Source organism: Glossina fuscipes, unplaced genomic scaffold (genome assembly GCF_014805625.2).
Source record: "Glossina fuscipes isolate IAEA_lab_2018 unplaced genomic scaffold, Yale_Gfus_2 1, whole genome shotgun sequence".
Taxonomy (NCBI): Eukaryota; Metazoa; Arthropoda; class Insecta; order Diptera; family Glossinidae; genus Glossina; species Glossina fuscipes.
The window spans coordinates 45,689,367-45,696,735 of record NW_023998415.1 but is presented as its reverse complement, the minus strand read 5'-3'; the positions used below and the strand labels follow the sequence as shown (position 1 = coordinate 45,696,735).

The window sequence follows — 7,369 nt, the reverse complement described above, 5'->3', positions numbered from 1 at the left end:
ATTTTGAAGCTTTAAATGCCTTAAAAGAATTGCCTTGAAGGTCAAATGTTCAAAGAAGTCAAAGTGAATCAAAAGGTGGACAAATTCTTAAGGATATTATAACAAATCCAAATGAAAAGAATGAAAATAGTTGGAATTATGTCGTGTACCATTTTGAAAAGTTGGATTCCGAGAAATCGCATTTCCCAAATTTTTAACAATAATCAATTTCCCGTAGGCAAAAAAAAAGTGCAGAATTGGTTAACATTACACAAAAAATACCCTGAAAAAATAAAAAAAAAGGCAAGCGATTATAAACATCGCCAAATGGAGATGCGGGGCATCGATCCCCGTACCTCTCACATGCTAAGCGAGCGCTCTACCATCTGAGCTACATCCCCACATGTCTGTATCCGAGCATACTATGTAAATATATGCAACGTTTAAGTTAAAACAATCTTTATATTGCATGTATAACAATTGCCTTCATTCGTTACTTTCACTGGTAAGAGAAAAATTTGCTAATAACGCGATGAGAAATGAATATGAAACGAACTCGTTTATCTTTTTTACAATTGTTCGCTACCAACTCGAAGCTTTGTTTTAGGTTTTATTAAATTAATTTTTCAGCGTATGCACACATGCACAAGCATTAAATAAATACTCAAGTATAGGCAAACTTGATTTTCTTTCAAACTTGACCGTATGCTTCATTTCATTTTATTAAAGAGATGAATGAAAGAAATATCTGTAAGCGATAACCTTCTCGAAGATGTATTAGAATTTGCCGTTACCTGTGAAATGGTATCTTCTAAGAGATATTAGAAAGTTACTTCTAAGAAATATTAAAGTCCACCCCTACCTGCGTATATATGCATACGCTATATACATTTTTCTAATAGAACAAAAAAGAAGAGGATCGAGTTTATAGCAAAATAATAAAAACAGTAAGAGAATTTTAAACGACTTCTTAATCATTTTTGTCTCTACCGAGTAAAAGTCAAGAGTGATTTCTTTATTATTATTCATTCACTTTTCTCTAGAACAAGAATATACGCCTTGTTCGCAATATCTGAAGCATATCTTTGTAAGTTATCATATAAATAATCCTGTAGGTTATCATATAATTAACAGATGGCTCATGTTATTTTGAATTTGAATTATATAAGTCCTTCTCCTTTTTGATAAAAGAAATAATTAAATAAATCACATAAGATTACAAATAAATATATTAATAAATATATAAATATAGTAAGTAAATAAAATTAGATAAGTTCATATGTTCACGTAAAACATAAAGGATATATATGTACATGTCATCACCGCAATTCAAACCATCTCTATTAAGTAGTTCTATGTGATGTAAAGAAATGGGCAAAATTAATACAGGACCATTCTACTCATCAATTCATCAATATTTTGCATATACATATACGATAAAGAAAACGTTAGAAAAAAACAAAGGTAACACCTTTACAAATATTATCTAATCGATCATCACTAATAATCACGGGTAAATGTTAAATGTTGTTTTTAGAATATTTTACCTATGCGTTAAAAGTGTCCGCTGCATTGCTGCACTGATATTTTTATTTTATTTATATACTAAATCACTTATAGTATAGAGTATATTAAATTTGTGAGAATGCATGCGATACTTAAGGAGGACTTAAGATATGACTTATGATACCAGTCAGCGGAGAACCACACAGTGAGTTGTGACTTGAGCCTGTGTAATGTTATAACTTCTCTCCTTCTTTTTTTTTTTCCTTACAATGTAATGCGCTTTAAAAAACTATGCATATATATATGCAACGCGTTAGTTATTTTGAGTATTAGTTTAGAGAATAAATTTTCTTTTCATGTTTGTTTTAGTTTGAAGTTTTTAATTTATGTGTATTTTAAAAATGTAAAAATTACATATTCTTAATTTATCTTTTATAGCGGAAATCCATAAGTCCGTCCAAATATATGCCGTAGAAAATGATTACATTTGCAAAAATGAAATTTCATATTAATTGCAGTATTATTAGGTAATTAATACGATATTGTACTGTCAGGACTTGTTGAACCCACCACGTTCACCAAAGTGATCATTACAATCTTCTCTTATTCGAACAATATGTCAGCATTTAATTTCTTAAGCGTAGAATACTGACTGCTTCATATGTTGCATGTTTGCCTATACTTAATGAAATATCTTCCATCATACAATGTATCGATCTGAGGACTTCGATTACAAATAATTCTTCTAACATCAACTTTTCTTTAATATCGTTTCGACAGACATAATACAATAATAATCCTGATTAATATATTACCGTTACATTATATTCCCTTTTAAGGCAGTTGATAAATAAATTGTCATATGCCCAGTCGATTATTCACTTGATTGCATTGAGCAATTTCCACACTTCTTATCGGACTCAAATTGTCATTTACATTGATATGTTTTCAAACCACACACTGAATCCTCAACACGTCATTATGTGTGATAGCCAGACTTTAGCCAAGAGATACTCTCACAATTAAAATACGCTAAAAGTATTCTATTGATATATTTGCGGTGACAAGCAATTATGCTGATTAAGTGAAGCAATACATTGGCGTCTTAATCACAAATACAAAATGTTCAGTGCTATCAGTAACCTCAAGATTGTATCTGAATTCGTTAAGCTACCTACAAGGTTTTATACAAACCAAACAAATAAGTTTACGTTACATCACCGTTTCGATTTTGATCACGATCCACAAGTCTACGACTATAGTCGTGTCATGACATACTCCTGTGGTGAGCATATCTTTACAGATCCATTGATTGATGCCTCGAGTCATTAACGTGTTGCTTATAATACATCGAGTAGTCGCGATATTGAAAATAATTTTTACAACAAATTGTTTCTATATAATAAAGCAATGAATTTACGGAAAGAATTCATGAATTATGTATACATGTGTTTAGCTGTGCGCGTCGCGTCTCTCCGGTTATCTTGTACTAATAGATTGCCTAAGATTATAAAAATTGAGATAAACTTTTTTTATATATATAGTTTGAGCCGATGATCATTAGACTGAGTTGACAAATAGACTAAAATGTTTCGCCCAAGCTCGTATGTCCGTTTGTCGATTAAAATTGCGAAAAAAAGCCAAAACTACTATCTCGATTAAGAACATGTCCCCTTAAACTGTTTTACAAGTACACTGCCCCCCCACCGCCGCGATTGCCATTTCACTCATTCACTCAATCATCCTCGCAATAAGAGAATGTCCCTAATTTATAGTCCAGTGTAACATTTGTCACGTTGTTTGTTTACTATGGCCAATTGAAAATTGCACCACGCCTACTATCAACACAATATTGTGCAACTATTAAAGCGTTCAGCCTGAAGGGTAACTGTGTGTACACATATCTCTATCTATTATGTCTGTTTGATTTGATTACGTAATCCTCAGAGATTCTGTAAGTCTGAGCGTTGAAAGATTGCTTAGATTGCTCGTTTCGCGTATTCACTCAGTCACTTCGTTAATTACATTCGTAAAATTCAATTTAATTGCTTGCGTGTTTTTGCTTTACCGCCCATCAAATTGGATTCGTAAGAGTTTAGATGGTGAGTATTACAGATTCGGCAAGTGCACGTAAACTTCTTCTTTTTATTTTTTTAAAATTTTTCAAGTAATCGAGTTTGGTTTGATATACATATTCACTTCAGTTTAAAATGATTACATTTTAATTATTCTTCGATTGCTTGAAATAAGATAAGATATTGATTGATCGAGATATTCTTGGTAACTTGTCAAGTGTAAATATTATTTCTAAACCTTTGCAGAGACAGAGACAGAGGGGGAAAGAGAGAGAGAGATAGATAGATAGAGAGAGAGAGAGAGAGAGAGAGAGAGAGAGAGAGAGAATGCCATAAGTCTTTTTGAAAGCTACTCAACAACTCTGCGCTTCAAAAAAATTTAACGATCAACGAGATATTGTCTCACGTTGAACGTCTTACTATACCTTAGACGGTACAGATCGAAGGACATCGGAAGCGTTAAAATTAATTATTTAGGAGATAGGTAAAAAGTGAAATGCTTTAATTTCGACAGTTCGCCAAACCTGGGAATATGAAAGCTTAATTCTGGTACCAAAAAAACGAACCGCAAAAGAATTAATCGAACTATAGTCATATCTTTCGGTAATTAGTAAAATGATTTTTACGATTTATACGTGCGTTTATACGCTCGTAAAAATTCTCTAACATAAAGAATAGATGCTGTCTGCCTACTCAATATTATTTGATTAACATCCAGCTTCAATCGCTATTTCCAAGGACACCATAGCAAATTTGCCAACAATCACAGTCAGTTATCGTTGTCATCAACTTAAGTGCAAATGCCACTTAAAAAAACCACAACCACCAACGATAGCAATAAAAAAAAATTACATTGATTTATATTAATGTCAACACACATATATAACAACAAAATCTGCAAGAATAACAACAGTAACCGTAATATAATATAAAGATGAATACAAATAAGGAGAAAATATTATCCATAAATGTTAGTAAAAGAAGAAAACAAACAGTGAAAAGAAAAAAAAAACCAACAAAGAAAGGAAACAATAAGAGCTTATAACGATTTTATGAACTCACCTAAAGACATTTGTTGCAACGCATTTTGTAAAAGCAGTTTAGGAAGACAAATCTCGCGTCAGCCCACAATTATCGATCCATGTTTCCTTACCGTTTCGCAAAGGGATCAATCAAATTGAAATTAATTTTAAAGACATTTTTCCTAAACTTTTACCAACAAAGTTATGCAAATCCCTTACCCTGATTACCATCTTATTTATTTAGACATTTAGGCTATGGCCGATTCGAATGCGCTGAGTTCACGAATGCTTCAGATAAGATAAGAGGAAAAAAATTATTTATCTTTCTTACATGAATTTTGTTATACATATGTGCTTATAATGTTATATGTAACGTAACGCAACGTAACGGCTACATAAAGTTCTAAATAATGTTACATAGGTAACTTCTACATAATGATATACCTTACCTAAGGTAATGTTACGTATAATACGATTGTGACATTATTTTCCACTATGTATCACATTACGCTACTTTACGTATTATGTTAAATTACGTACCACAATTTGGCGAACGCCAGCTAGAAGAACAACTTTGTTTTGCTTTGCTTAAATATTAATCGAACCGAGGGCTTATTAAACTTTATTCTATCCCTTCAGGTCATTTAAGCTTTCTTGAACGTATGTTAAACAGATCTGCCCAAGCATTATTATTGACAGACTCAGACAGATCTCAAAAATTGTCTTGAAAAGCTAGATAATCCGTTTAATTTTAAACCGTTCCCATAAAATATCCAAAAGCCGAAAATGTATTTTTGAGTGTATATATGTATATTTTCCAAAGATCGTGCGCGCTTCATCAGATATTGAATAATAACTGAACAACTGGTTTATTTATTTCATTTCAGATAGAAAATGACGCAACTCGTAGGCATAAAAATAATATTTCGGCATAATTGCTTTGTACGGCACGTACTATGACACAATTTTGTTTTTTGAAAATTATTTTTAAAAAATTTAATTATGTATATAAGCATCTTAACGGTACGCAAGTACGCAAACAATTACTTGTAAATATGTTTTTCCAATGAAATGATTGCTCTTTCCTAAATAAAGTCGACAAAATGAGCGATAAATTCATGCCGGATAGGTAGATAGGTATCCCTTAACAGTATATAAGCTATTGACATATTGATATGATGAAAATTGATTGAATTTCCTCTTCCTCAATGCAGGAAAGTATAAGGTGCAAATAATTGCCATAGACTCGCAGACAACGAATATTTTCGAAAGTATCGCGAAACTGCCCTAAAGCGAATGTAGCGAAAGCCTTTGGTACGTTGTCGTGTGACAAAATCAAGTAATGTTTGTATCGCTTATTTTCAACTTGTACTCGATACAATTTTTTTTACCAGATTTTAAGTCAGAGCATTACTTTTGCTGAAGACTAAATCAATGTCGATTGTAAGATAAGATAACGGATTGATGAAAATGTGGAAAATTTTTTTTTGTTCTTTTTTTTTTCTAGAAGATCGTTGAAGAAAATATTACTGAAGCAACTATTAAGTCAATGACAAATCACGCTCAATTCCTGGTGCTACAGGCCGGGCCTAATTTTAATTACAATTGATCGGGTGTAGAATGAATGCTCGATCCGTAACGGCATAAAAGTTATCTATTAGTAATACAAACATCTTGATTACAAAATCTGATAAACATTCTCAAATTTAGGAGACGAACTTAATCAGTGTGACCTCTGAGAGTAAGTCAATAACAGAAAATGAGACAAATGGATAGACAACTTGAACAAGAGTGCACACGTTGTAAGGACTTTGACGCATAGTTATGCATATATGTATATAGTGTATGCTTTCAACTTTTGACAGTGATTAGGAAAATGAAAGCCATATCCCGAAAAGCAAGAGAGTGTTATGCGTGCACTTGGAAAGCAATAGTTATTGCTTTCATCTAGTATTAGGGAAAGGGTTGTGGAACTGGATGATTGAATAAATATAATGAAGTAAATGATCTTAAAATAATATTCTTGGCCATGATCAATTGTCATGCGAACTGTAAAAATCATATAATCTTTCCGTTTCATATAAACACCACTAGGGGGTAACGATCGTAAATATTATGATAAACTGAATGTATCTCAATTTGGACTGGTAAGCTGGTAAGCCAATAATAGCTTTAGTTGTTCTTTTTTTTTTTTTTTTTTAATCTTTTTTAATAACTCACTCACGTATATCATAGATATTTATACAAACATTTACGCATATACATCTACATATATCGTTCATTGCTTTTCATATCCCTGTCATGCTCATCATCATCGCATTTGTACGCATTCAAAACTAACAAAAACGTATGAATATCCTGATAGAAAGTAATGTTCGACTTGTCAGAGAATTGTGTGTTTACTCATGAATGAAAATTGAATATGATTACATGGATATGTAGCTGCGCTTGTGTATCGTTATTATTGTGTTTTGTATATTTTGTTTTCTTTCTTCCTTCCTCCTTTTGCTTTTTGCATACACATACTCATATGCATTTGTAGCGATTTTTCAAAATTTCTCAAAAAAGGATAAGCAAAGGACGGCGCACATAAGAAAAGTGTGTTTGTTTTTTTATTCCTTGTAAACAAAGCTAAATCCGTAAATGTTAAGACATGTTTGCTTGTTGTGTACGTGTTTCCCTTTAACATTATGTCATTTGTTATTCTTTTTTTTTTTTTTCTTTTATTTTATTTATTTATTTATTTTTATTTATTTTATTATTATTATTTTTATATTTTTTTTTTTT

General features: G+C 31.6%; 1 non-coding gene across 1 annotated transcript; it reads right to left on the bottom strand.

The window, feature by feature from the left end:
• Positions 1-307: 307 nt before the first annotated feature.
• Positions 308-380, bottom strand: Trnaa-agc. Its single transcript has one exon. It is a non-coding gene; the product is annotated as a tRNA-Ala (tRNA).
• Positions 381-7,369: the final 6,989 nt, after the last annotated feature.